Genomic DNA, 21,906 nt, shown 5'->3' with positions numbered 1-21,906 from the left:
GTGAATCTTCACAATAATCCTGTGAGGTGCAGAGTATTTCCCCTTTTCACAGAGAAGGGAAAGGACTCTTAGAGACACATGATTTGTAATTTGGGCAATTGGGATTTGAACCCAGGGCTGTACCCATTTGTGTCTTGTGTTCAAAGTGTGAGCTCTTAACCACAGAACTTAGGCTTCATTTAGGTTTTAGGGTAAAGTTTCTTATGTGGAAGTTTTGAATATACGTGATCATATCTTAAAAGTTAAAAATTTACCATTGAACGTGAAAGTAAATGTTAACCTCCTGTGCTCGCCTGTAAGTAATAAGATCAAAACAAAAATAGAAATTTTATGCCTCCTTTTCACAGATATTTGTCAGAGAAAATATCCAGGTTTAAAAAGCTAAAAATATTACATTTGTATGTCATAATGAATATATTCCTTTTTTTTTTTTTTTTTAAAGTAGGCTCCATGCCCAACGTGGGGCTTGAATTCACAATCCTGAGATTGAGAGTCACGTGTTCTACCAACTGAGCCAGCCAAGTGCCCCATAATGAATATATTCCTTAAAATTAAAATTGAACATCATAAAAATATCCAAGTTTTTATCTTGCCAACAATATTGTACTCCTGCCTCTGGCAGCCAGAGTGTGAAGGGAACCAGACTGAGATAGGAAGCTACAATGAATCATTGCGTGTAGGATGTTGACTTATGTTTGACAGTTTCTGCTGCCAACTTTAGTTTTTAATTCTGACATACAGAATTTGTTGGAACAAAACTGAAATTCTACAGTGTTTTGGAAAATTTCAATAATATTTCCAAGTGCTGGAAGATATATTGTTTATTTCGTGGTTAGAACTAAAAACAATCTTGGGAGTATCTGATATAAACTGACATACAAGTATTTTATTTTATTTTTTTTATTTGTAATTTAACTTTATTATTTATTTTTTAAAATTTACATCCAAATTAGTCAGTATATAGTGAAGCAATGATTTCAGGAGTAGATTCCTTAGTGCCCCTTACCCATTTAGCCCATCCCCCCTTCCACAACCCCTCCACTAACCCTCAGTTTGTTCTCCATATTTATGAGTCTCTTATGTTTTATCCCCCTTCCTGTTTTTATATTATTTCTGCTTCCCTTCCCTTATGTTCATCTGTTCTGTGTCTTCAAGTCCTCATATGAGTGAAGTCATATATTTGTCTTTTTCTGACTAATTTCACTTAGCAAAATACCCTCTAGTTCCACCCACATAGTTACAAATGGCAAGATTTAATTCTTTATGATTGCCGGGTAATACTCCATTGTCTATATATACCACCTCTCCTCTATCCATTCATTCCATTGGTGGACATTTGGGCTCTTTCCATACTTTGGCTATTGTTGATAGTGCTGCTATAAACATGGGGGTGCATGTGTCCCTTCAAAACAGCACACCTGGACAGACAGGTATTTTAAACATGAGGTTTTATAAAAGTGTAGCCAGTTTAAAAGATAACAGTTTTCCTGGATCTAGAATCATTGTTTCTGTGACAGACAACAAATACTTTTAAAATGGATTCAACTGAAAATAGTAGCTATTTTTTAGCACCATTTGTAGTTTTGGTTCTTCTTAATATAATGTTTTCTCTTTCTTTCTTTCTCTTTCTTTCTTTCTTTCTTTCTTTTTTAATGTTTATCTCTGCGAGAGAGAGAGCAGGAGTGGGAGAGGAACAGAGAGAGAGGGAGATACAGAATCAGAAGCAGCCTCCATGCTCTGAACTGTCAGCACAAGTCCCGATTCGGGGCTCGAACTCACAAACTGTGAGATCATGACCTGAGCTGAAGTCAGACGCTCAACCGTCTGAGCCATCCAGATGCCCCTATAATGTTCTTTATTTAAAGGATATATTGCTAGGTTGTGAGTTTCCCATGTTAGTAGGTAAAATGTATTTGTCTAGGCATTCTTGGTTCAGTCTACATTTATTAAGGTCTGACTCTGTGCCAGGGAAATGGGGATATGAAGTTGATTAAACCATTCATTATCTACTAACACGGAACTTTGTATATGGTGGAAAAACAGACACACGGAGATAATTAAAAGATAGCTGGAGGAATGGCCATGATGCTATAGGATCAGAGTGCATTGGGGGCGCCTGGATGGCTCAGTCGGTTAAGCGTCCAACTTCAGCTCAGGTCATGATCTCACAGCTTGTGGGTTCGAGCCTTGTGTCAGACCCTATGCTGACAGCTCAGAGCCTGGAGCCTGCTTCAGATTCTTATCTCCCTCTTTCTCTGCTTTTCCCCCACTCATGCTCGCTCTCTCTCTCTCTCTCTCTCAAAAATAAATAAACATTAAAAAAAAAAGGATCAGAGTGCATTAGCTACCTATTACTGAATAACAAATCACCCCTAAACTTAAGGGCACCTGGAGTCGGCATACTTTTTTTGTAAAGGGCCAGATAATATTTTAGGTTTTGCACACTATACATTCTGTGCCACAGCTACTCAACTCTGCTGTTGTAGTATGAACACCGCTGTAGAAGATGCGTAAATGAACGAGTGTAGCTCTTTGTGTTACAATAAAACTTCACCTACAAAAGCAGACAGTGAGCCACACATTTGGCCTGTGGGTACGGATTTACTGACTAGAGGCTTAAAACAGTGAACCTTTGTTATCCCACAGTTTCTGTGAGCAAGGAATCCAGATGCATCTTAGTTCATTGAATTCAGCTCAGGATCTTTTGTGGTATTGCTGTTGAGCTCTCAGTCAGGGCTGTAGTCTTCTCAAGACTCAAATGGATGAGAGGGAGAGAGCTCAAGAATGGCAGCCACAGTCTTTATATAGACAAATCTTGGAAATGACTTAGCAGTTTTGCTGTAATGCCTTCATTAAAAGCAAGTTAGTAAGTCCAGTCTACACTGAAGAACAGGGGATTACGCAAAAGTGTGACTACTATTAAAGAAAAACGGGGCACCCCAGTTGGTTAAGCATCTGATTTCTCAGGTCATGATCTCACGGTTTGTGGATTTGGGCCCTGCATCCCGGTCTGTGCTGATAGCTCAGAGCCTGGAGCCTGCTTTGGATTCTGTGTCTCTTGCTCTCTTCTCTGCCTCCCCCCTCCTCAAAAATGAATAAACATTTTAAAATTTTTAAAAAAAGAAAAACAACATCCAGTGACACCTATTACAAAACAATAAGGCAGATTATTCAGGATCAAGATAGATATAGGGACCACTGCAGTGGGCTTCCTGGTGGGGGAGATTGATGAGGGCTGAACTCCCAAGTACACCAAGGAAAAGTGGGGTTTATAGCCAGGGAGCAGAGTAGGGGTCAGTGGATGGAGAATTACTGAGAAGAAACATCAGAGGTAAGGGGGCATTCTGGCAAAACTGACCTAACAGGATTCTTGCTAAAGGCAGGCCAGGTGAGCAGACATCACCTGGGGGGGGTGGTAGTGTTACGGAACCAGGCTGGAACGCTGGCGGAAAAAACAAGCGGCACTCGGATATCTTGGTGGATTGGAGATTTATTGTACACCAGCGGGCTCAGAGGAGACTTTCTCCAAAGATCTGAGCCCGGAATGCAAGTGGGGAGGGTAATTTATAGCTGACAGCCTCCATATCTGTGGAGGTTTTTGCGTGCACAGCAAACAAAGGAAGAAGAAACCGGAGGAAGAGTCTCTAAGCTAGAAACCAGAGTTTGTTTTAGTCCAATCAGCCATCTTTGGTGTACTTTATCCACTTCTCCAACAGTAGAGGATGAGGAATTTAATTAGTTGGAGAGATTGAGCAGATCTCAAGGGTGGGAGGTTACAGTCACACTGACCTAAGAGAAATATTGATGAAGGCAGGTCAGGGGAACAGACATCATCTGGGGAATGATGGAGGATGAAGAACCTTGTTAGTTGGAGAGACTGAGTAGATCTCAAGGGTGGGAGGTTAAGTTACTCTGATTCTGGCTCTGGAAACTCAAAAGTCAGGGCCCAGTAAGAAAGAGCTTGAAAGAGCTTAAAAGAGCATGGTTGGAGTTCATCAAGGAGAGAATCTTTGTCAGTTCCAGGAGGTGGGGTCTCCAGGGTTATCCTCTGGGCTGCCTGCCACAAAGGGGTGGACTGTGCCACTTAACTTAGCCTGGGGAACCTGGAAAGAATGAAGTCAGGGTACTCAGGACCAGTTGTGTATGATGCATAGAGAATAAGAACACCAAGTCAGTCAAATATTAAATGTTAAATCAGCCCTCTGTTTCTCTTCATTCATAATCCTTATATATATGTCTCTGAATCATCTCCCATCCATCATTGGCCCTGTCCATCGAGATCTGCTTGTACCTTTGTGAATGAATGAAGCACTATGCCTGCCTTCCATGTTTTCTTCCCATCCTGCTGTGTCATCCCCGATTTCATGCTCCACTCACTGCTTTAATTGTTTGTTGAATGAAGACAGAGGGAATCCATGAAAGAAAGTAGCATGTCGAACTTGTATGAAGCTAGTGCTATTAGACATTTTCATGTGTTCTCTTGCTTAATCCTGCCTTTGCACGATCAGTGAAGGGCAAGACTGCAGGAGAGCAGAATTCTTCATCCCCAAGCCCGCTGCTTCTCGTCACCCCTGCCCACCCGGTGCCATGTGCCCCACTATCCCATAGGATAAAGTCTAGCTTATGTCACTGTCAGTTGTACATGCATCTAGGCTCCTTTGCTAAACTAAGATGTCTGAAGGCAAAGCTGTGCATTGATCATTTGTTAGGGATTTGTCCCCCTCCCCCCCCCCCATTTTTTTCCTTCACAGCGGTTTCTACGTAATACTCATAAAAATTCACTGAGTTGTAGGAATAAATGAAAATCATGGTAGCTTGTTGTCAACTTTGTGGTTCCTTGTATTCCCTCCTATCAGCTTGGTCACCTAGACCTCATGGTCACACATCACTGATCGAGAGCCATTCCTTAGGTTACGTTTTCCCTCTCTGGCAGCAGCCTTTATCTGGTCATCCCTCTCATACAATCCGTAGTGAGTAGTGAGTCTCTTCGCTGTACTGCTAGCTGGCAGGGAGGAAGTAAGTGTCTGTCGTGGGAGGGAGGCCCACCTCACAATCCCAAGGCTGTCACTATAAATCAAGTTACTTTGCCTTTACTTCTTTTTGAATTTGTATAGCAGTAATACTTCCTTCTTAAAACTTTCTCCTTCGTTCATCTCCCCAATGCTGCCTTTTCTTAGTTTTCCTGCTAGTTACTGCTTCTTTTCGATTTCTCATTTGTTGTTGCCCTTGCTAGTGTTTCCAAAAGCTCTTCAGTATTCATGGTGTCAGATACCATCTATGTAAAGGTAACTGTCAGATCCAGGCTGGGAGTAGTTTCTAACTCACTTTGTGACTAGCACAATTTAAACTACTAGATGTTCAGGGGTGCCTGGGTGGCTGAGTCGGTTAAGTGTCCAACTTCAGTTCATGTCACGATCTTGCGGTTTGTGAGTTCAGGCGCACATCCAGCTCTGTGCTGACAGCCTAGAGCCTGGAGCCTGCTTCGGTTTCTGTGTCTCCCTCTCTCTCTGCCCCTCCACTGCTCACGCTGTTTCTCAAAAATAAATAAATGTTAAACTACTAGATGTTCAGTTAATATTTGTGAATAAATGAAATGAACTATGAGAGCATTGTATTAGGTCATTCATTGAAGAGATTGTAAAATCAGAGTAGAATATTTTGGTTTTTCTTTCCAAACTAAATATGAAGCCATTACAAGACATAAGTGAGGCTTTTAAAAACATGACTGTTTGTTTTATGCTTTAAAAACAAAACAAAACAAAAAATGTTTCTGGGGCACCTGGGTCTCAGTCAGTTGGGCCTCCAACTTTGGTTCATGTCATGATCTCACAGTTCATAAGTTTGAGCCCCGCGTTGGGGGCTCTCTGCTGTCCGCGTGGAGCCTGCTTCCTATCCTCTGTCTCGTTCTCTCTCTGACCCTCCCCTGCTCATATGTGCTCACTCTCTCTCTCTCTCTCCTAAAATAAATGAACAATGTTTTTGTTATTGAAGTACAGTCAGTATACAAGATATCGTAGGAGTTCAGATGTATGACACAGTGATTCGACAATCATATACATAACCAAATGCTCACCACATTAAGAGTAGTCACCATCTGTCAGAATACAATGTTATTACAGTATTATTGATTATTTCCCCTATGCTGTACTTTTCATCTCTGTGATGTATTTTATAACTGGGTGTTTGTACCTCTTAATTCCCTTCACTTATTTCACCCATTCCCCTCTCTCCTCTCCTCTAGCAACCATCATTTTGTTCTCTGTATTTATGTAGTCTGTTTCTGTTTTTTATTTGTTTTTTAGGTTCCACATATAAGTGAAATTACATGGTATTTATCTTTTCTGCCTTACTTTACATAGCAAATACACTGTAGGTTTATCCATGTTATCACAAATGGCAAGATTTCATTCTTTTAATAGCTGAATAATATTTCATTGTAAATATACATACAACATCTCTCTCTCTTTTTTTTTTAAGTAAACTCTACCTCCAGCATGAGGCTTAAACTTACAACCTTGAAATCAAGAGTTACATGCTTGAGGCACGTGGGTGGCTCAATCGGTTAAGCATCTGACTCTTGGTTTCAGCTCAGGTCATGATCTTGCAGTTTCATGGGTTTGAGCCCCATGTCAGGCTCTGCACAGGCAGCACAGAGTCTGCTTGGGATTCTGTCTCTCTCCCTCCCTCTCTGGCCCTCCCCAACTTGCACTGTCTCTGTCTCCCTCAAAATAAATAAGTAAACTTATAAAAAAAAAAGTTGCTTGCTCATACCACATTTTTATCATTCATCTATCATGGGCACTTAGGTTGTGTCCGTATCTTACTTATTCTAAATAGTGCTGCAGTAAACATAGGGATGCATATATATGTTTTTTAAACTAATGTTTTTGTTTTCTTTGGGCAAATACCCAGTAGTGGAATTCCTAGGTCATTTGGTATTTTTTGAGGAACCTCCATATTGTTTCCTGTAATGACTGCACCAGTTTACATTCCCACCAACAATGCATGAGAGTTCCCTTTTCTTCACATCTTTGCCAACAATTGTTATTTCTTGTTGTGTTTTTTTCTTGTTATTTTTTTCTTGTTAACAGTAACAATTGTTATTTCTTGTTGTGTTTATTTATTCATTTAAGTAATCTCTACACCCAATGTGGGGCTCGAACTCATGACCCTGAGATCAAGAGTTGCATGCTCTTCTGACTGAGCCAGCCAGGGGCTCCTCTTGTCTTCTTTTTTGTTTTTAATATTTATTTATTTTTGGGAGAGAGAGACAGAGAGAGACAGAGAGAGCAGGGGAGGGGCAGAGAGGGGTGGGGGAGACACAGAATCTGAAGCAGGCTCCAGGCTCTGAACTGTCAGCACAGAGCCTGACATGGGGCTTTAATCCACTGAGCCACCCAGGTGCCTTGTCCTCTTGTCTTTTTAATAACTGATGTTCTGACTGGTATGAAGTGATATCACAGTGTGGTTTTGATTTGCATTTCCCTGATATGTAGTGAGATTGAGCATCTTTTCATATGTTTGTTGGCCACCTGATTGTCTTCTTTGGGAACACGTCTGTTGGATTTTGATAGGTTTTGTGGCCACTGTAACCAATTCTGCAATTTAGCAGATTACTGCTGTCACCTTTGTACATCTTTGTATTGCCATCTGCTATTATAACAACTTAAAGAAGGCATTGTCAAATGGTACTGAGATTAAATGGTACATTTTATTATCAAAATTCTGTTTAGGAGTTATAGAAATGAAAAAAATGATAGTATTATGGGGAAGAAGTATGAGTGGGCATGGACCTAGAACTGGGCCACAGCTTACGTGCAGGCTGCTCATTTGGAATGTTTCAGCCATGTTTGAAGGGAAAAAGAAGGAGTTACAAGATTGTTTCCAGGAAAGATGCTTCTCTGTGAATGAACTTAGGGTGGTCTTCTGAGCTATACAGAGAGAACTAAAGACTGAGATTGATCTACTCAGTCACCAGTTAAAACTGGTATATACCAGTAAGTTAACTTTCACTCATAATAGAAGTGGTAAAATATCAGACCATTTCAGAAAACTGGTCAATGTTTTTAGAGCTTCTGATTTTCACAGGAATGGACCAAAAAAACAAAAACAGGTATCTGAAAATCTCAGAAAGAAGTTGAAGTTCCAGTCAGAAGCTTTTTAAAAAAATCATCTTTTCCAGACAGGATGTCCCTGGGCACTGTGGTGTGTAGAACAAAAGCAGTGATGCTCTGTGGAAGTGATGAGAAGGGAAGGGGTGGGATGGCTAGACCGGATTCTTTTCCTGAACCTTACCCCAGTCCTTTGGCAGCTGCTGAGGTATCTCAGTATGATTTGAAAACTAGTGGAGGACAGTCTACCCCCACTTACGAGTCCCACAACCCAGGGATCATGACCTGAACCAAAATCAAGAGTCAGATGCTCAACAGAATGAGCCACTCAGGTGCCCCAAGAATCTGTAATTTTGAAATAGTAGTAGGTAGAACTCAAGCATCTCTATAGTGAGCCTCCTTCACAATTTACTATGCTATATTACATCCCTATAGGGGAAAATAGAGCTTGAATATATACATTATGGTTATATGCTGAAGAATTTATGGATCAAATGATATGATGTATGGAATTTGCTTCAAAATATTTTATGGTTGAAGAATAGATAAAACAAATTGGTCACGGTTTAATAACTTTTGGCATTGAGCTGGATATGAGGGGATTCATTTTATTTTCCCCACTAGTTTAATATGTGTTTGAAATCTTCAGTAATTAGAGTTTATAATTTTTTGATATGTATCATGATGAGTGGCACAATTTTAACCTTTCCCTCCTGTGTAACACATTATAATTTAACACTTGCTGGGCTTATCAGTAGTTTGCCTTACCCAACATCTATAACGATAGTCTGTCAGTCACTTGCCTGTCAGTGTCATATAAACCAACCAGGATTTCAGCATTTGTGGCTCTGGTATGTGTAATTTGGAGGTTGATGGGAGGAGGAGAGTGGAAAGAGATAGGAGCCCCTTACCTTACCCGAGGAGGTCTACCTGTGGTAATTATTAAGCCTTTCTCAATTTGTATCGAAAGAGATTGGACTGAACATCTCATTTACTGTTCTTACCTCCATGGCAGAGAGAGATGTGTTCTATCTGTGGGATAATTTACATTTATTTTGAAAATAAGAGCTTGGCTCATGGACTGTGGGCCATTATAGTTTAGAGTCTGGGGTAGCAGAGACTACATCCAATATCTGGTATCACCACTTAGTAATTGACTTTTACGAGTCACTTATTTTTAGGAGCTTGAGTTTCTCCATTTGCCAACTGAATATGATTGATAAAAAGAAAAGGTGTTTTGATATTAACAGATTTAGAGTTATTCAAGGAGGAATTGTTGTATTTCGTTTTGAATATCAAATGACTGGACACTTTCCATTTTTACTATTTGGGAAGACACATCTGTTAGCAAAGCTGAACATTAGTTTCTCTTTGCTTCCTGAGTACCTATGTTAGTAATTTGTTGGAATTCTGCTATGGTCTCTCCTTGAAAGACGCCTTGTTAAAAATTAAGTGCTGGAGCCACTTAACATGTGCAAGATTCTCAGAAACTATGACAAAATCAAGAAAGAATACCCAAAGGAGCATGCACTCAGAATTCTCATGGTTCAGGACAGTTTGTTCTTTCTCTGCAAGGCAGTGCCAGACCTTAGGGCACAAAATGATGTTTAGGGTCAAATGAATGGTAAATGAGCTGCAGAAAAGCCTCTGGCTTCTTTCTGTGCCTTTTGAGTCTTGAAAAATATAAGAGGGAATACAAATGTTACGAAAGAACCAAAATGTAGATCATGGCCTGTCTGAAACTGCTTCTACAGAGCTAAGTGTGACCCCCTGGGGTTCTGACCTCTGGGCTGTGTGATAATGACTCCAGCTGTCTGCATTTACATGGAAACATTCAATAAAAGGGAAGGTAAACTGGCTTGTTCATATGTGTTTATATAGGCAGTTTACCTAGAGGCAATCTGTACCTGCATAGCAAGTATATAGATTGATTTCTGGATGAGAAAACACATTGCTTTATGAGCCATTATAATATTGAGCACTGATTGTATTTGTGCTCATGATAATAAACTGTGCCATGTGATTTTTCCCCCTCATCCCTTCCCGCTCTGTCCCTGAAAGCCTTCATGCATCCCATATGACTCTTAAAATGTTTATCATGACAGCAGTGTAAAATTTGGATTTTGTCCTTTTAAGATATTAACTGTTCTTCTGTCCCTTTGCTTTTGCTAGCATCTTTTTTTTTTTTTAATTTTTTAATGTTTATTTATTTTTGAGAGAGACAGAGTGTGAGCAGGCGAGGGGCAAAGAGAGAGGGAGACACAGAATCAAAGCAGGCTCCAGGCTCTGAGCTGTCAGCACAGAGCCCGATGCGGGGCTTGAACCCACCAACTGTGAAATCATGACCTGAGCCGAAGTCAGACACTTAACCGACTGAGCCACCCAGGCACCACCCCCCCCCCCCTTTGCTAGCATCTTAACATAGTGATTAATTTGATGTTTGCTTTTCATTTATCCTTTCAATACAGAACTATCCTTTATCTAAAAGGATAAAACTGTCTCTTGAAATAATGGTGATCATTTGTCTCTACTTGTTTGAAATATCGTTATCTCTGGAAGAGTAGAAATGACTACCACTTTTAATAGAGGCAGATCATTGATTTTTGATGCAACATCACAGAAACAATCACTTGAGGGCTAGACAGCTCTTTTACTTATATTCAGACCATATGGTTTTATTAGTTTATGTGGACCATTCTCAGCATTTCATCATTTGATTTGCTTTCCTACTAGATTCCAAGCTGTTTAAGAACTCAAGTATTTTGCTCTATTTTTCCAGCTTAGAATTTGACCTGGTACCAAGTTAGTTTTGATGACATTTTGCTTCCTTATTTATGCCATGAGAAGAGATCGTTCTGTTTTATGCATTGCTATGGTTAAAGATTTATATAGACATTGTCATCCCAGTACACGTTTGCTGTCCTAAACTAAAATCCTTGGTGTCAGTTCTGTTTATAAGAGGATTAGAGCAAGGAGTCTCCATGCCCTATAGTCAGGAAGGTTTAAGTTTTGTTTAATATTATTTAAGCAATTACATATTAAAAGACAACACACACACCAGCATGTGCAGGTGTGTAAGCCTCAATGGTAAAAGTCACTGAAATAGTCTTTGCAAGCTCTGTGGTGTTGTTTCTCTCCCCAAGCCTTTTCCCTGATTTTTTTTCTTGTATGTTGTTCTTTAGAAACAATATTTCTGGAAGGTTTGTAGTTGGGGTGGAAACTGGATGGTGGCTCTGGCCTCTTTGTGGCAAGTAGAGGCCATGCTCCAGAAGGAGGAGGGAGGAGCAGTGTCCTCAAAGAGTCCTGCAAGAATGGGAAGGGAAAGCAGGCTGAACAGCTACAGCCCTTGTGAAGTTGGTCTGTCACTAGCCTGTTTAAGGTTGCAGATGACGGCCACCAGGATGTCTATAAAGGGAAGGGAAAGAAGGCCCACAGGGCTGGTCTGCTCCCTGTCGTGCCAGCTGCTGCCGTGTTTCGTGACTCAGAGTTTGTCAGTTCAGCTTTTGTATGTATGGGGACTGAAAGAAGGTAGATGAAGAGGAAACAGAACAGATAATAATAAGGTAATGTATCATCCCTTAAAAGCGCATTTTTATGACAGAAGTTGTTTAGAATATTACTATATCACATTTTAGATTTTGCCCGATCTCTCCTCAGAAAATGAAGCTGAGAATCCTGGCATAGGCCTTGGAGCCCTCAAGGGGCTGACTTTCAGGCTCTCCTGGAACTGTGCTTTCTGGCTGTGCCCACAAACAGGCTTTTGGTGTGACCATACCTGCAGAGATGCAATGCAAGTCACTGCTAAGTGGTGTGCATGGTCCTTTCCACCACAAGTATTCTGAAATTGAGGGACTGTTTAGGAAGCAGGCTGCTGCTTAGTTATTACACACCAGGACTGTCATGACAGGAAGGGAAACAGGAATTGCTGTGACCAAGGAAACTTGTATAGCACTGACATGAAGTAGCACAGAATACCCCACAACCAAGTGTTCTGGTACATAGTAAGTGCCCAGGAAGCTTGCAGTTCTTATCATCAGCCTCCTTACAGTCTTGAAGATGTTTAGTAAGTGAGAGCTTACTAAAGGTTAATAAAGGCTCCTTTATTCTCCTCTTTTGTTTCTTGAAGACTGAAACAGAAGTGTGTCCCTTGTTTGCCTCCTTCCTGGGTTAATACCTAGCATGAAAATATAAGAACCCAGGTTGACTGGTCCCCAGACATGCCCCTGGTACAAGAGAGTGATCACAGGAAGGAATTTCTGCTCTGTACTAGGTTGGGGGGGAGGAGGGGAGTGCCATATACTCTTGCCCTGAGTTGAACCTTGAGTCCATTTGTGGCCTCTGGCTTGGAGACACAAAGAGTGAGGTCGACTGTCTTGAATTCTTATCTAGCTGGCCATTTTATTATGCTGGACTTTTATTTTATAATCCACTCCTCCCTTCCCTTTCTAGTTTCAAACACAAATCCAGTTGTTTTAAGTGAGACAGATGCCTCATATTGGATAAAGGACCCGATGAGGTCTAAGAACAATCAATTAAAGAGTCCTGATTTTGGCCTCTCATATCAGCTGTGGTTCAGTCTGGATCCAGTCAGGAGAGAAAAAGCCACACAGTATACTAAAACCTTGGATTGCAAGTAACTTGTTCTGCAAGTGTTCTGCAAGAGCAAACATTTCTAATAAATTTTAACTTGATAAATGAGTGATGTCTTGCAATACGAGTAAGTACATGATGCCAAACATCACATGATCACAACTGTACCAGTGGTTCTTGAAAATTGCTTTGATATACAAGTGCTTTGGATTACAAGCATGTTTCTGGAACGAATTATGCTCACAAACCAAGGTTTTACTGTAATTTGAAGGAGGAAGGTTTCACAAAAAGATAAAAAGAATTATTAACTCCAGTAAAGGTTTGCAGTAGTAAGAGGTTGACTAGTAAGAAGCAGAGAGAAGGCTAAGAGTGTGGGAATAGCACCTCTAAGCAGCGAAGAGCCCTCTTCCCCACCCAGGACTCACCGTGGATGGGAATAGCAGAGCAGTTGCTACAGTGCTGCCGCAGTGAAACATATGTTGCTAGAAACCTGAACTTGTAGGAGACTCTCCCTGCAGGGTGCCACAAGGCTCTCTACTACAGAAGTGCTAAGAATGGGAGCGGTGGTCAGTGTGGTGGTTGGAGAGGCAGGGCTGGGTGGTCAGTGTGCTGTGGGCTGCCACACGCTGCAGGAGCCAGAGCCCCCCCCCTGCTGCAGAACCACCAGGCATTGCCACCAGGAAAGCTGCTTGCCATTCACTGCTTCTGCCTGCCATGCACATGTGAACTGGGCACTGAAGAAACTGTATGTGCTGCCAGAGGCTGGACCTGAGAAAGCCCTGCCCCCACGCGCACTTGCCTACTGAGCTTGCCAGGAGCAGCATGCAAAACCCTTTCCTCCAGTCAGTGTCTCCAGCGCCCTCTGCTGAAAGGCCTCCGGGCCAGCAGGCTGCGGAGAAAGCACTTTCCCATCATCAGCACACCAAAGATACTCCAGTAATCTTCCATCAGGAAATGAGGAATCTGTCTGCAGTCATAATGATCATACCTTTATGTTATTACTGCTGGATTCATAGAGTATGTCTCCTTGAGAAGAGGTAAAGGAACTGAACATGCAAGCTTCCTACCTAACCTTGTAAACTGCTTTAAAAAACCCAGACTTCATTCTGTGACAGAATAGTAAGCTCCATGGGGAAAGAGAAGAGCTGAGGACAGGAGGCAGAAAAAGAGGAGGAACATGCCAAAGACACGTGGGAGAAACTGAAGGTCAACCCGTGTACTAGGTAGCCTTACAATGACACCACCAGGTGCTCAGGCCTCCTGATCATTTCCACATCTTTTGATTCTACATATGGGAAACTGTAAGTCATGGTAGCTAAAGCAGTTCCTTGTCTTTCTATATGAACTTCACAGAATTTGAAGTTAAAAGAGAAGAATTACCTTTTTAAAGTTAGCCAAATAATTTTCAGTTCTTCTGTTTAATTCTGTCCAATATTTTCAAATGTTGTTTAATGTAACAAAATATACGTGAAAACATGTTCTGTGTTAAAAATAAATAAAACAACTGAAAATGAAAGATGTAGATTTAAGTTTGAAAGGGTTGTTTTACCTTGAGTACAGTGTGGGTTTTTTTCTGTCCTTTCTTACTGAAATTCTCATGGTTTTCTTTTACCTTATCACTCGTGTGAAGCTTATTCACAGAGTAAAAACTCCCATTGACTTCCTGTCCCGTCTTAACTGAAGGTCAGTTCAGTGAGACATCCCAGCTGAGTCAGAACTAAAATAAGAATGTAATTTAGAGCCAGAAAGTTGGGTGCTGATGGCCACTCCAGCCATATAAGGTGCCCATGGATTCACTTGAGGGATTTCCCTGGTAAGCTGGACATTCTTTTAGTCAACACTCTTAGCTAAAAATACTGTTCTATATTTGAAATAAAAGGCTTTCTCAAATTCATCTATTTTGGTCAGGACACAGTATATCATTTTAAAAAGATGTTTGGGGTGAGAATATGTGTTAGTGGGTCACCATACGAGTAACAGGGAGAAATGATTTGGATAATGGAGGAGCTGCTACAGAGACATTTTCCAGTGAGGATGTTTAAAAAATCAGAGAAAAATTGCCTAACCTATGAAAGAGGATTTTAAGAAAGTTTTTTCAATTGACCGAACACTCTGCTTACTGAGCAACCATGGGGATCTAGCAAGAGAAAGTTTGTTAGAAAGCTTATAGGTTTCAGACCGCAGTGATGATATCTTGTTAAGAAAGTTCTCTTTACTGACAAGAAAATGTCATGCTGAAGTACATACTGATGCTACACCGAGTTGTCTTGGGTTTCTGGGGATGGTGGTGGCTTATCAGCACCTCTGTAGTTCTGTTGTATAGCAACTTTTCACAAAAGGGCCACTTTGATTATTGCCTACTAAGAGGGTGCTTGATATGAAGACTCCATGGAAATTTTCACACTAAAGGGCTCATGGTGTTCTTGAGAGAAGAACCATCTTTGCAGTGTAGAACACAATGTGGAATCGACTGAAATCTTACCCACTTGAGCACTGTACATGCTAAACAATTTAGTACGGGCTAGAATGCTCACAGGAGGCTTCTTAGAGAAGACCTTGAATAGAAATTTGAGGACTGGGCAAGTTTTGGATAAGCAGAAAGCAGGGGAAAAGGGGGCAGTAGTATTCATCCAAAGAACTTTATGTCCTTTTAGGTTTGTGTCTTTTTATGTCCAGTACTAGGTATGTTTGATATTATTAAAGATAATTCTGAACAATCACCATGCAACAGTCTTGCCCTTATTTACAATCATGTGTATATATGTATTTTACAAGGAATAGAGATCAACATATTGCAGTGCTTATCTCTAGATGGCAGGTCTCCTAGATGAGTGGGTCTTCTGTGCCTTTTTATAAATGTTCTGTAACAAGCTATGTTGCTTAGGGTCTGATGGGGGTGGAGAGATTCAACTTGCCAAACAAAACAGTGCAACCCAGTGATCCTGTCTCAGAGTGCTCACACTTCCATACACATGGGGCTTCCGGAAGCTGAGGTTGCCCGTTCATGTCCTTTGTTAGTTTTCGGTTATTACTGATTTTGCCTTGTTGCCACATCTTCTGCCACTTTCCCGATCTAGTTTTGAATTTTTTTAGTGTTCGTTTATTTTTTGAGAGAGAGACAGAGTGTGAGCAGGAGAGCGGAGTGTGAGCAGCAGAAAGAAAGGGAGACAGAATTCGAAAGAAACAGGGAGACAGAAGCAGGCTCCAGGCTCTGAGCTGTCGGCACAGAGCCTGATGTGGGGCTCGAACTCACAAAGTAGGAGATCATGACCTGAGCCGAAGTCGGACACTCAGGTGACTAAGCCACTCTGGTGTTCCCCCTCCCAGATCTGGTTTTGTATCTTTCCTTCTCTAGTGGATTGCTCTGTGGGATGGGAGTGTCATCATTACTGCAAAGACAGGGTGGCTGGATGCAGGCAGCAAGTCAGCACTGTTACATCTGTACCCAAGAGAGAAGGGTGTCACGAACTGTCTTCAACTCTGTTGGTTTTTCTCTGCACGTGGTCCAGAATGTCTCTTAATAAAGTAGACCTGTCAGCATCAGAGTGTAAGGGTTAAATTGTAGTGTAGGGCTAACAGCTTTGTGTTGACACTGTAGCTTGAAAAATAACAGCTTTGTTCTGACCCTGAAGGTCAAGAGATAACAGCCTTGCTTTACTCTTGTAAATTAGCTTGGTACTCTGGAAAATCCACTCTTGTAAATCAGGCTTCACCAACAAAGGAAACAAAAGTTCACAGAAAAGAGCATCAGGGGCAAGGTCAAGGAGATCCACTGGTTGCAACTTAGGGGCAGAAAGTCTAAAATAATCACCTCATCCGGCAACCGTTTCTGACTCATCTGGGAACTGTTTCCAACTCATCTGGGAACTGTTTCTCTGTTCTGTTCCCAGGTAATGATAAAACTATGTGATCGGCTTTAAAAACTCTGTACCCCGGCTGTTCGGGCCGCACTCTGATCAAGAGTGTTGGTCCTGATTGGTTGGCCTTGCCTCTCATTGCAATAAACTTTGTTGTGACTGTCACTGGTGCCTGTAGCATTCTGTTTCAGGAGTCGTGTGGATGCAACAAGAGTGTCATGGAGAAAGGGGAGAACACTGTGAGTTCTCATTCCTGCATCTTCCCCAGGCTCCCTGTGTCCTCTACATGCTGAAGTTTGTGGATGGGTTGGTTGGATAACGGAAAACTTCTAGAGATTGTCCAGAGAGAAGTACTTCCCAAGAAGTAGTCCGCTAAGTAGGTTGTTAATACTTATTAAATTTGTTAAGATTGAGAAACTGAACTATAATTTGCGACAATTTGTGCCTGTTGCAGGCAGAGTATTTCTGAGCTGCAGAGCACCTTTGGGACCTGTCTTGTGCCACAGAATCCTCAGGGTATGGAGGAGAGCCTGAGGCAGCTGTCTGCCTGATGGCTCCTGAGTAGTTGACTCCTCTGTTGTGGGCTTCAAGAGTAAAACCAGGGCCCTTCCAGACACCAGAGAAAGAATTTTTACCTCACCCACTTTCACTGGAAACAGTGTATTTTTTGATTTTAGGACTGAAAGTGTGCCTGCTAGTGTGCTTCTTGGAAATTTTCAACCAGAGACTGTTTCACTCATTTTCCTTTAGAGGGATATAAATACACTTCTTCAAATATCACAACATTTGGGGTGCTCTAAATCTTCTGTCTTCAACAGCACAGAGCTCTAACTTTTAGGTGAATTTCATTTCACACGGTGTTACAATCATATGCAAATAGCTTTGTCTTCTGGAGTCCCAGCCTCAGGATCTCTGCTGGACTGCTCTGAGTACTTGGGATGAGCAGGAGGTCCTTTAAGTCTGTTCTTTCCTCCTGGTAGGTGATAACAGTGTTCACTTAGTCTCTTCAGGTCTTTCTAAAGTACAGTAACAAAGCCAAAGATGTTCTTCTCTGCTTTGATTGTAATCAGTAATCAGCACCTGTGCGGGCAGATAACAACACCTTTCTTCTTTGAAGTTAATTGAAAACACATCTTATTTCTTTCTCACTCTCTTGCCCCTGTTGTAATAAATGCTCTCTTTTTGCTTGTACAATTCAGAATTAGGAAACAATTTTAACAGACAAGAAAAATGCTATGTTAATTGCAACTCCCGTATCCTTTCTGGCCAGCCGACCTTTGTCTCTTTCCTCATTGACTGTTGAAAGAAAACACAGTGCATTTGTCCTGGTCTCTGGGAAATGAGAAAGAACTTTCCAGCTCCATTATCTTCACTTGCATGTCACGATTGTTGTGTTTTTAATAGTAGGGGGAAAATCAGATTAAATTTTCCATTTAAGTAGAATAGAGAATCACAGTGAAAATAATTCATTTCGTCATATGGTAACTTAACCAGGCTGTCTCAACAATTTGAATACCCCAGTATTCATGGAAGCCTTTTTTGTTTTGTTTTGCTTTTGTTTTTAACGTTTATTCACTTTTGAGAGATGGAGAGACAGAGAGAGAGACTGAGAGTGCTAGCGAACATGAGTCCAGGAGGGGCAAAGAGAGAGGGAAACACAGAATCCGAAGCAGGCTCCAGGCTGTGAGCTGTCAGCACAGAGCCCGACTTGGGACTGAAACTCACGAACCGCGAGATCATGACCTGAGCTTAAGTCAGACACTTAACTGACTGAGCCACCCATGCACCCCAACATGGAAGTCTTTGATTAAAGTTGAAGAAGCTACATTCTAGGAGTTGTTATTGCCAAGTGCTTGGTTAGCCATCCACATCTTCACATCTGTCTATGGAATGGCGTAAAACATGTAAATAGCACTGCCTTTTTTTTTCTGTATTCAAGTCCTGTGTTTTAGAAGCAATTGGTCAAAATGTTCAGCTTCAATTTTAAAAACCACATAGATGAGCTACGTATCTGGTAGTGATACACATAGTTCAATTGTTGCTATCTGAGAGAATTTTAATTTTAAAATGCCAGTTATTAAAAAGTTGGTGTTTAATTCTGGCAACCATGCTCATGATTGTATCTAGGACTTAAGTATTTGAGCTCCTGATTATAGCTACAATATTTTTGTGTGATGTCCCTCAGTCAGTTATTTATCTCGGGCTAGGCAGTATGTCAGGGGTGGAGTGTGGGCTGAAATCATGGAGCTCACTGGACTGGTAGGGTCTGAAGAACTGCAGCACTCTTTACTGAACACTGGAGTGGTCAGCTTAACATAAGATATATTGTGTGTAGTTTAGCATCTAACAGACTGTTACATGCACTCCACCAGGGTCCTAGATCCTGCCTGCTGTGGTCTGAATATTCATGTCCCCTCAAAATTCATATGCCAAAATCCTAACCCCCAAAGGTGATGGTATTGGTGGGTGGGGCTTTTAGGAGGTGCTTCGGTCATGAGGGTGGAGTCTTCATGAATGGGATTAGTGCCCTTAAAAAAGAGGTCTCACAGAGCTCCCCAGCCCTAGCCACCATGTAAGAACACCAGTGAGAGGATATGAATGAGGAAGAGGGGAGGAGGGCTCTTACCAGAACCTGAACATGCTGGCACCTTGACCTTGTACTTTGAGCCTCTAACACTGTCAGAAATAAATTTCTGCTGTTTATAAGCCACCCAGTCTGTGGTATTTTGTTATAGCAGCCCAGATGGACAAAAACACAGCACAGTAGATCGCTCACAGTAGATGATCAAAAAATGTTGAGTGTAGGAAATATGAGTCTGTCTACTCCGGATGGATTTAAGGGATGTTTAGGGTTCAGACATGTCCTGTAGGGTCTCCCATAGACCGTAGTCATAGTCCATAGACCATAGTCAGGTTATAGAACCTTTTGGAAAGAACCCTTAAGGAATCATGGGCCTCAGGAAACCCTAGTTCTTCAGCAGAAGCCACCTGACAGGCCCACTATTCAGACAAAACTGGCTTTTGGGTATTTTTTTTTTTTTTTAAACAGCCTCCTGCCCTGTTTCAAAGACTATTTTGATGCCACTGAGGTGGCAGTAGTACGTTCCATCAAAAGCATTCAGGTAAATATTTTTCTCATTGTTACACAATCTAAAAATTGTTTGCATTTCTTAGAGAGACATTATTAAGTGCCAAAAATGGTTTAAAAGTAACAAAATGCCTGGATATAAAACTTAAGCAGTGGTGTTTATTTGGCCTGAAATGACCTCCATGTCCTCTTGGAAAAATAACCATGCATTTCTCTTAGCTGTGTTCTATTCTGTTATTAGCTTATAGCTGGAAAAGAAGTGATTGACCAGCTGATTCCCCTTTGCAGTCCTTTTGGGTGAATAGTACCACCTGACCTTGCAGTGGCCTCATAGTTACTGATCCTTACTCAGATACAAGGGTGCACAGACAGCCCTTTTCACTCAGCATCTCCTTATATGCTTGAATAATGGAGAATCCATGGATATCCATATATCGTTTGCCTAAGGACATTGTATACTCATAGAAACAGGCTGTGACTTGTATTCACTTGCTTATTCATTTGGCAGGCACTTCTCAGATACCCCTTAGGCCTGTTGCATTGTGAGCACATAGGAAAAGTTCCATATGTTCAGACATGATGTCTGAACCTTCACTGGGTGAATGGTTAAACAAACTATGGTATGTCCATACCATGGACAGCAATAAAAAGTTACACACTGTTGATATATATTAACAACTTGGATCGATATTATGCTGAGTACAAAAAGCCAGCCTTTAAAAGGTTACATACTATTATGATTCCATGTAGCTGTCTTAGTTTGGTTGGCTATGACAAAAATATCATAGACTGTATGGCTTAAACAACAAATATTTATTTCCCAAGGGTCTGGAGGCTGCGAAGTTCAAGATCAAGGTACCAACAGATCCAGTGTCTGGTGAGGATCCACAATTTTTTTTTAATGTTTATTTATTTTTGAGAGACAAAGAGAGCTTAAGTTGGGGAGGAGCAGACAGAGAGGGAGATACAGAATCTGAAGCAGGCTCCAGGCTCTGAGCTGTCAGCAGAGCCTGACACTGGGCTTGAACTCACGAACCATGAGATCATTACCTGAGCCAAAGTCAGATGCTCAACCGACTGAGCCATCCACATTTTGCTACCTTTGGCTATATCCTCACATGGCAGATAGAGAATGATCTGTGTCTCTTCCTCTTCTTAAAGGATGTTAATCCCATAATGAGGGATTAATGCTCTGCTCTTGACCTAATTTAATCCTAATTACCTCCCAAAGGTCCCACCTCCAAATACCATCGCATTTGGGATTAGGCTTTCAACATATGAATTTTGGAGGGACACAAACATTCAGTCCATAGCAGTAACATTCTCCAAATTATAATGACATAAATGAAAAACAGACTAGTGGTTCCCAAGGGCTAAGAGATGGCAAGGTGTGGAGAAGGTGAGTGTGACTATCAGAGATAATATGAAAGAGATCTTTGTGGTGACAGTATTGTGCTGTATCTTGATTAGGGGCAGTGCCCAGGTGGTAAAATGACATATATGTAATGTATATACACACCTTGTGTTAATGTCAGATTCCTGGTTTTGACATTGGACTGTAATCACATAAAGTGTAACCATTGGAGAAACTACGTAAAGGGTATGAAGAACTTCTCTGTACAATTTTTATAACTTCCTGTGACTATAATTATTTCAAAATAAAAAGTTAGAACTTGATGGCAGATCTTCCACATTATCTTTAATTCCTTAGCAGGTAAGAGTCTTCATTGTGTCTGTTCATGAACCGAATAGTGTGTGTTCACTATTAGCTTTTTTTCATAGTTCTGCTTTTCTGTCTAGTAAGTATAAGATTAATTCTTATGAAGTTAATAAGATAGTTACATTTTTAGATCTTCTGACTCAAAGTGTTTAGCAGACTGGTAGCTAAATTGCTGTCTCACTGTTTTCATGGTTTGCCAGATGAAGTAGATGGATTATTAACCCTAGTTCATTCAACAAATAATTACACACACCTGCCAAGTGGTGGCTTCTCTTGATGATGCTGGGGCATAGGCATGAACAAAACAAAGTTCCTACATTCCTGGAGGTTACATTTCTAGCATGTGAAGTGAGATGAAAAGAACATAGAAAACTTATCCTCAGATCCCCTGGAAACTGAACTGAAGGAAAGGGAAATCTCTAGGACCTACTTCAGCGTCCTGCCCTTAGGTTGGTATCGCCAATAGCATTACCTCAGTGGGCAGAATATTTGGATTTAATGATGTTTCTGGTAGGAAAATGAACATGATTTGCAATCATT

At 41.1% G+C, this 21,906-nt stretch overlaps 1 protein-coding gene across 8 annotated transcripts in view; it reads left to right on the top strand.

Moving 5' to 3' along the window:
- LIMS1 (LIM zinc finger domain containing 1) overlaps positions 1–21,906 on the top strand; it is a 155,783-nt gene that overhangs the window by 98,228 nt on the left and 35,649 nt on the right. For 2 of the 8 annotated variants that reach the window (XM_045443753.1, XM_045443749.1), the window contains exon 1: positions 8,260–20,523. The exons of the other annotated variants lie outside the window; for them this stretch is intronic. The gene's annotated coding sequence lies outside the window, so the exon portion shown is untranslated. Of the gene's footprint in view, positions 1–8,259; positions 20,524–21,906 lie in introns of those variants that run through there. 8 annotated transcript variants of the gene reach the window in all.

Source organism: Leopardus geoffroyi, chromosome A3 (genome assembly GCF_018350155.1).
Source record: "Leopardus geoffroyi isolate Oge1 chromosome A3, O.geoffroyi_Oge1_pat1.0, whole genome shotgun sequence".
Lineage (NCBI taxonomy): Eukaryota > Metazoa > Chordata > Mammalia > Carnivora > Felidae > Leopardus > Leopardus geoffroyi.
The sequence above is the reverse complement of the archived record's forward strand: the minus strand, read 5'-3'. Positions and strand labels throughout refer to the sequence as shown.